Raw genomic sequence first — 8,801 nt, 5'->3', positions numbered from 1 at the left:
TATATATATATATATATACACATAGTATATCAAAATGGCTACAAGTCATAACAGCTTCATGAGGACAAACCAAACAAAAAATAAAATTATAAAAAAATGTCAAAATATCTGTAAATCATAAAAGCTTAATGTGGACAAAACTACATAAACCATACAAAAAGTCAAATTGCACAGTCTATGTTAATGCATCTATTTAAAATATGTGCATGGACGTGACCTATAAGAAATATTCAAAATGACCAATTAATGTCGAGACATTTGATCGTGTGGTAATTTGTCTAAATAAATAAATAATTAGCTATTTATTATATTTATTTGTAGGCGTTTGTATTGTCGTCTTAGAAGACAGAATTCTAAGTCCCGGAATCACTTTTTTTTTCTTTTTTCCCCTTCTTTTGATCCCATGGTGCACCTGTCTGCTTTTGCACGTGCTAGTAAACTGCAATCCAATATTCCTTCACGGCACCGTCTCAAACAGCTCCGCTCTTGTTGCAGGTGAAATTGCTTCAGCCAACAGCCGCTTTTCAGGTAAATAAGTGTCACGGAGTTTTCAGCCATTTTAGAGATGATTGATCATTTTGGTCAGGAATCCAACCACGTTGCTGCTTTCATTAGCTGGTGACTCAAAGTGCCAATTCAAACTTTCCAGTGCCATACCCTACCTCGTCTTCACGATTCACTTGTGTATGTGTGCGCGTGTGTGCGTGATTCTGATTATTTTCTTTCGCGCTGTGTTTCAGGTGTTTCTTTGTTAATGTCACCATCGACAGTCTCATCAGTGGTGTTTTATTCGTCCTTTTCGGTAAGCAATCTAATGGCACAATTACAGTTGCAGGATAGCATTTTTATACCCATGAATGTATGTTTGTAACCCCCCCATGCATGTTGTCATTGCAACTATAGGCCGTCCGTTTTCCTAAATAGGCCCAATTAAAAGTTGTCATTAAATGATTGATGTAAATGTTCCTTGAAAGTTTTTCATTGTGTTATATGAATGACTCAAAAAGACTGAGGAAGTTTCGGACAGCTATTAGGGAACCGGTTTGTGAGAATCATTCTTTGAATTTCTGAGGTGACGTGCACACCAAACAAGATGCGAAGAATGTGCCATTTTTAAATGACGTGGCGGCATCCAGACTTCCCGTCCTGCATCGGTGGCATATTTTTAATTGTCACTCAAAAGGAATTTTAAGATGTAGCGTTGAGAACTTTAATTTGTACTTATTTATTTAAAAATGTGTGCATCTGAATATCTAGCTAGCTAGCTAGTCGCGAGCTAGCTAGCTAGCTAGATATTCAGATGCACACATTAGTTAGCTACCTAACTAATCATAGATAGCTTGTGGATAAATTCAGTGTTTATCTGCCAGGCCAAACTGGTATAGACGCCATCTTTTCTCTGGCTGTAGTGAGTGAGGTTGGATGGTGCCTTATCACTTCACTTGAAACAAAGACAAGCTCTCTTTTTGTGTTACTTGGCATTAATACTTAAGTTTCCTCGACTGCCCCAGTTTTCTCAGCAACCTGGGGATGTTGTTTGTGGCAATGTTGGAGATATTTGTAAAACAGTTTTCTGGTTTACTTTCTCAAGTAGTTCGAACTGACCTCGTAGAATGATATTACTGTCTTCAAGACTAACAGTCTTCAAGTTGTGTATTGTCGTACCAACTATATGAAGTGGAGGTGAATATTTTATGGGCTGTTGAAAACAAGGTGAAATTGTCTGGTCAGCTCCAAACAGTATATGCCCAACAACTCAAGGACATAAAATCCACCCCACCAAATTCGCAGAGTAGCATTTTGGTGGCAGCGCCCGGCTTTGAGGATGTTTCCTCAGCTGGATCAGGGATTTCAGTCAAGGTTGGGGGAATCACAAATTGACAAATTCTGATGCTTTTTGGCACAAAACCTCAAGGCTTCTGTTCGGAAAAAAATGAGAAGGAAACTTTTTGACCCTTGTTAACATAGTGGAAATTGACACAGTCTGTTAAAGTATTGTCTCGGCCCGGGACAGAAAGAGACTGGAGCGACTGGTCAGGAGGGCCAGTTCTGTCCTGGGCTGCTCCCCAGACACTCTGAAGGAGGTGGGCAACAGGAGAATGCTAGTTAAACTAAAAGCTATGATGGACAGTCCCTCCCACCCCCTCCAGCCCGCCCTGACAGCACTAAGTAGCTCCTTCAGCCAGAGACTGTTACACCCGCGCTGCAAGAAGAAGAGATACCGCTGCTCCTTCCTACCGACTGCTGTCAGCCTGCTGAATAAAAATAAAATGATGTGAAAAACAATTGTAAGTAGCACAGCCACCTTATATATATATTGCACTTAATTGAACAGTGTACATTGAAACTGTAACATTTATTTTGTGAATGCAAACACTTTGTTTTTCTTCTTTCTACCCACAATCTTGCTGCTGTAGACTGTAAATTTCCCCAGTGTGGGACAAATAAAGGATATCTTAATCTTAATCTTATTGACCCAGTTGATGAAAATAATCTCTCACTCTATTGTGTTGATAAGCAGTATTTCGGTAGTTTGCATGAATGGTTCTCGCTAAAGTGAAGTTTTATAACGTGCGACTGTCTTATGTAACATCAGGCATGACTTCTGTGCGAACTCTGCTTTGTATGATTAGAGATTAGAGGATATTTTTCTTGTCCTGTTTCCTTTAATTCAGGTTTACAAAATCGGGTTTGTTTGACAACATCGAGGTGTTCAAACTCATTATTGCTGTGGGCCACATCATTGTTCGGGTTTCCTTGTAAGGGTCATTGTGACTGTAAATCCAAATACATTTACGTATAAATCTATTTTCTACACAGTTTATCCAGTTCAGCAAATTGATGAACAACTAGTTGTGAAATTCAAGGCCAGGAAAATCTGTTTGTTGAAATACAGTATTTGTACAGTCATTTTAAAATTGGGATTGATAACCAAAATACTTTCAATATGCCAGTGGTTTTAAATGTGAAGACAATGTGCCAATTTTAGTATTACAGGTATAGCAAGAAACAAAGCGTCCAGCATCCTAGTTCTTTCAGTTTCCTTACCGTCCACACGGAATGCCCCTACTACTTTAGCGCCATTGTAGGCATGCAGCTCAAAAGGGAAGTTGTACAGTATCTACCTATGTTCATATCTATATGTCAAGCAGTGCAACATTTTAAAAGAAGAAAAAAACATTCCCGCTTTGAGTTGGACGTGGCAAATTAAATTATTAGTATTGATTCCTGTGATTATTTTTGTAACATTCGACATTACAGATTGTGTAAAGTTAATTCAGAAATTTGTTACCAAATACAATATGGATGTTTGAAGATAACCACTGAAAACGTGCAACACTGAGAACTATGTAGTATTCAGGGCGCATTTGGAAATATGCTAAAAGGACACACTGCTTCATTTTGACCGTTTGGAAACTCAGAGTGTTGTTAAAATGTGCTGTTTGGTTATTCAGAGTGCACCAAAATGGTTGTCTGGTTCGCATTCTAGGCCGACTGACTGACATGTTTGAGGACGTGATGAGGCCTGTCACGTTAATTATTGTATCAATTCATTGCTCGGTGAGAAAATATTTGTCTAGTTTTGTATTATGTAAAGATTGACACTGACTGAAATGTTTTACTGCAATGCCGGTTTTGTTTGCAAAAAGCAGTGGCTGACAGAACGGGTCAATTATTTTGTTTAACTCAAATGTGTTATGGCCCTTAAATTTGGGTGGCACTTTGCAGTTTTGGGATCCAGAAATTGCACACTAAATTTTGGACCATATTTGGAGGCCCTCATCTGTTTATTGTGGAAGGTACAGACCTGGAATTTCTGTATCTTTGTTCCAGCCCTGTCTATCAGAATCTGCACTCAAATACAGTATAGCATCAATGTACTATTTTTAGAGAGATTAACCCTTTAAAAAGGGATTTTTTTTATGATGCAACAATTGCAGGCCAAGTATAGTATTGAAGTTAAAAAAAAAAACTATCCTGACAACACTAATTCACAGTTTGACCCTTGCTGTGTTCCATGTACACTTGCGCGTTGCGTAAACATACAGGTATGCTTAGACTGTCGATGCAATCGCTGTGCTAAAAATGTAGTCAAACAAGATTTGAACACCACAATGAAGACTGTGTCTTCATAATCTTGATGTCACCCAGTTTATGGTTCTGTGACCAATTAGAGGAGAATGATGTCGCATTATTTCTTGTGACACTTGGTACTGTTTGGGGAATTTTTACAGAACACAAACCAAACCCGTTGGGATACTGCCATTATTTACAAGCCCATCTACTGATTTGGGCTGAACAGGAAAACTCCAAGTGGGAGAATCCAATTTTCTTGGGGGCCTTGCATGTGTGAAAATTACTTTTGGTTGCTGCTGTTTATGATTGCAAAGCAAAAAGTGTGCAGGGCCGCTTATTTGTTAATTATTTTTATTTTCTATTCAAAAGAAATTTGTGGTCTCCAATCATTTTTCCTCCGTGCACCGGTTCATACAAGTCCATACTTTTTGGGGACTGCCAATTGACAAGGGGTTTGAGGGGGGTCGCTGTCTGATAAAATGCTACAACACCAAATGTTAATCCACTCTGTATTTTTAAGTCCCTATGCTAGCAGCGCCAACACCATAACAAGGGTAATTAAAGCACTTTGATATCGTCACTATGGTAATGCTCAAGCATGCAGATGACACAACAGAACAATTATAAAAGAGTCTGAATGATACAAAAATCACAAAACCGGGGTATTTCGTCGATGATAAAAATTTGCAAATTATATTAGCAAGTGTGGGCTTCCCTGCTAAAACTGCTGCCTCCGTGACCCGGTCCCTGATGATAAGCGGAAGAAAACAGTATGGTATGGGATTAGCAGCATGCTCCTGAAATACACCAACACAGAACAGAACAAAAATAAAGTGCATGAAAATATTTCGCCATAATGCAAGATGAAGAGCCGCTTGTTGCATATTGTGCAGAGTGGGCTTGTTGCGGGGAAATCAACTGGCACCGTAAATCCATATTTCAAATAGGTCTTCCAGTATTGTCTGTGAAGTGCACCTTGTCTCATCACTGGGCCTTTTCCCCGTTGCAAAAAAAAAAAACCCAAATAGATACCTTGTGCGCTAATATTAGCATTACGCAATCGTGACAATTAGTGTTTTGACATGGGTCAAGAGTCCATCAATGACGGACGGGTGTAACGCGGAGAATCCAGTTTCAAAATATGTTTCAGCCTCGTATGATGAATACTTTTTTTTGTTTGTTTTTTTGTTTTTTTAATTATTATTCTTTCATCTATGCGGCCTGCCACTCCCCAATGCTTAGGGACCACTTGATCAAATTAGCAATATCACAACATCGGGTTGTAACGATATGTTTTTTGACCGATACAATACATATCGATGTCAGGCCTAACAATTCGACACAAAGAAATATTTCGCTTTTTTTTGGAATTATACAATACAATGAAGGCGATTTCGATACTGTAACAAGGGCATTTCTGTAAATAATTTAAAGCTGTTTAATTGGATTTTGTTTTCAAACCAACTCAGATTTACTGATTCCAAAATGTAAAAAAAAAAAAAATTACTATCAGCACAAGCTTGTTCTCTTAATTTATTATTGCACGAAACAAAGTCAAACAAAGCAAGCTAGTTCTCTTTTTATGCCCTAATTAATCAGGCTGAGATGGTTCTGGTTTTGCATTAAAAGCATCAATATAAATGCATTGAATTGCTTTATATAAATGAGCTATGTTCAACATTCTCTTTTTGTGGAAGAAAAAAAAATATATACACAAGTACTAAACTTGTATATTTTCACACTAAATTAACCTACTGCTGAGATTGTTCTGCATAAAGAATTATGTAATAGTAAACAATTTTGCCAAAAGCTGACAAATCCTTTTTCAAAAACATAAACTGGTCTACATGGCGCGGCAACAAGACTCTTCTCTGCATGCTTCCACAATAAAAAGGAATTCTTTGAGCACGAGGAGAGTTATAATCGAGTTTTTGAATCGATAAGGCAGCAACCCCTTTGTTGCTCTCTGCCACTAGCGTGTTCGGTAGCCGCCGCTGATTCATTCATTCGGTTTTGTTGTGATGCCATGGTGACAGCCCAGATATGTCAACCGAGTTGCCTTCCCGTTACATATCATTTGGCAGTTGCAAAGGCTAGACACGGCAACTGTCTTGTTAAGACGACCACCTTTCTCGCAGATTACCAAAACGTTTCTGCTGAAACTAAAGTGCTGTGATTGTTCTGCATAAAGAATGATGTAATAGTAAACAATTTTGCCAAAGGCTGACAAATCCTCTTTCAAAAACATCAACTGGTCTACATGGTGTGGCAACAAGATCCTTCTCTCCGAGCTTCCACAATAAGAAGGAATTCTTTGAGTACGAGGAGAGTTATAATCGAGTTTTTGAATTGATAAGGCAGCAACGCCTTTGTTGCTTTGTGCCACTACTGTGTACGGTTAGCCACCGCTGAGTCATTCATTCGGTTTTGTTTCTGCTTGTGATGCCATGGTGAGCCAGATATGTCGACAGATTTGCCTTTCCGTTACATATCACTTGGCAGTTGCAAACGCGAGACATGGCAACCGTCTTGTCAAGACAACCGCCTTTCTTGGAGACTAGCAAAACGTTTCGGCTGAAACAAATCTATTGCTTCGTCTTAAAAATGTCCTTCCTCGCCTCCATGATCGATTGATCTATTGTTATGTATCGATGTCGCGCATGACATAATTTCCTGTGCCGATCAGAGGCAAGCAACAAATGAATACAAGTTGGTTCAAAATAATATTCAAACCTGGATAAAAAAATACAAAAAAAACCCCTAAAAGGGAATTGATGACATGGAATCCAAAATAATATTGTTCATTCAATTTCAATCCATCAATAACTTATAAAAATGTGTGGCCACCCTTGATTTGCACCTATCTTGTGCCTATTGATTTTGTTCGGTAGCGGGGCAGCCACATCAATACATTATATCAGGGGTGTCAAACTCCCTTCGAGGGCCATTATGACTGTGAAACCATGTAAAGAAGTCAAGAATAATCCTTTAACTATTTAAGTTACGGTACTGTAATCAGGGGTTTGGTTACAAGAAAATGTTGACAACAGCTCTCATTAATTACATATGATCATTTTAAATTTTAGGTAAAGATTTTAGGAAGCATCGTGGAAGTTGACATGCTTGATTGGCTTTCGCGGGCCACATAAAATTATGGGGCGGGTCAGATTTGGCCCCCGGGCCTTGAGTTTGACACCTGTGCATTAAATAGATGTATTGTTTAGCCTCTAGCACAATACTGATGGCGATAATTTTCTAGTGTGTACTTGGGGTGCCGTGAAAAGGTGTTTGCCCCCCTTCCTACTTGTACTTTTTTGCAGTTTCCCAAATTTTAACCCTTTCATGCACCCTGTAACATGACGTTGTAAACTGTCCGCTGTAGTAACCACTGTCCGTGAAAGGGTTAATATTCAAGATCATAAGGTCCTCAAACAAATGTAAATGTCACATAACACTAGTAAACACAACAAGCAGTTCTAAAATGTTGGTTTGATTTATCAAGAGAAAAAAAAATATCAGATACCTGGCCCTGTGGAGGAAAACTGCTGACTCCCGAAACCTTAGAATTGGTTTTGAGCCACCCTCAGGCAAAAATTGAAATGAAGTGTTTTCTGTAATTGGCATTGAGTCTTTCCCAACTTTTTTCATTTTTGCACAATTGCTTGAATTCAGCAACACTTGAGGCTTTTCAAGCATGAATGGCCAGAACATTTCAATTCAACTTGAGACTGGACTTTGACTTGGCTCCAAAACCTTTTAATTATTGACACCTTGTCAGTCACGCCCTTTGATTCTGACTGGTTGTTTTTCCTCAAGTTTGGTTGTTTTCTTAAAAATTCAATTGAAAGTGCCAGAGAGGGATGTTTTTTTGGTTTTTTTTTCATAGATAAATTTACTTACCTACTGATGTCAGGTCATCATCACAATTAAAAAAAAAAAAATGAAACAAAAGTGATTCTTTGAAAAATTGAAAACATGCCTTTCATTCATCTTATGTTGCTATTATGAATATCAATAACGTGTCTGTCTTGTCTGCTGTGTGAGATTAATCTCGTTCGGGTTGTGTTCAAGAGCAACTTGAAAGAATGTGTTTTGACATGTTGGTTGGAAATGGGGAGGAGATTGGGCTGATGTGGAAACTAAGCGGTGTGTGGGAAAGTTTTTGCGTTGTTGAATATTCCTGCTGTGACTTTTACGTTCAACATGTTATTGATCTGATTCACTGCTCCGTCTCCATTTACTCTCTCACACCCACGTACTTGTAGTAGCCCCGCATTGAACGGATGCTGTCTTGAGAGCAAAGTGAAGCACAAAGCAGTGACCTGCGAAGCAATGTTGCTTCGTGGGGATGCTGCCTGTTGGAAACTGATTGTCAGTGGGGGTGGGGGCAAAGGGGTGCTGTTGACTATCCAAGTTCGGAGACTTTTGACTCTTCACTTGCTGCTTGAATGCACATCAATCCTTGTTCGGATGCCGCCCCTCTCACGCCCCTGCGTGAAGCCACCGTAAACAGCAGCAGATTCTATTACAGCGGTGTCAAACATACGGCCCGCGGGCTGGATCCGGCCCGCAAAGGAGTTTAATCCGGCCCGCGAGATGATTATGTAAAGCAGGGGTGTCAAACATACGGTCCGCGGGCCGGTCCATCAGGCCCACAGGAGAATTTAAAAGAGAAGAAAATGCATAAAAGACACAGAATAAAAATTTTTTATAAAGGGCAAATT

The 8,801-nt window shown here is 39.2% G+C and overlaps 1 protein-coding gene across 4 annotated transcripts in view; it reads left to right on the top strand.

The window, feature by feature from the left end:
* Window positions 1-422: 422 nt before the first annotated feature.
* The window catches only part of LOC109508598 (oxysterol-binding protein-related protein 7-like), a 31,771-nt gene continuing 23,392 nt past the window's right edge, over window positions 423-8,801 (top strand). For all 4 annotated transcript variants that reach the window (XM_019858631.1, XM_019858629.1, XM_019858630.1 and 1 more), the window contains exons 1-2: window positions 423-528; window positions 741-802. The gene's annotated coding sequence lies outside the window, so the exon portion shown is untranslated. The remainder of the gene's footprint in view (window positions 529-740; window positions 803-8,801) is intronic.

This window comes from Hippocampus comes, unplaced genomic scaffold (assembly GCF_001891065.2).
Source record: "Hippocampus comes isolate QL1 unplaced genomic scaffold, H_comes_QL1_v1.1 scaffold187, whole genome shotgun sequence".
Classification (NCBI taxonomy): Eukaryota; Metazoa; Chordata; class Actinopteri; order Syngnathiformes; family Syngnathidae; genus Hippocampus; species Hippocampus comes.
Note: the sequence above shows the minus strand (reverse complement) of the source record. Positions and strands in the feature narration are given on the sequence as shown.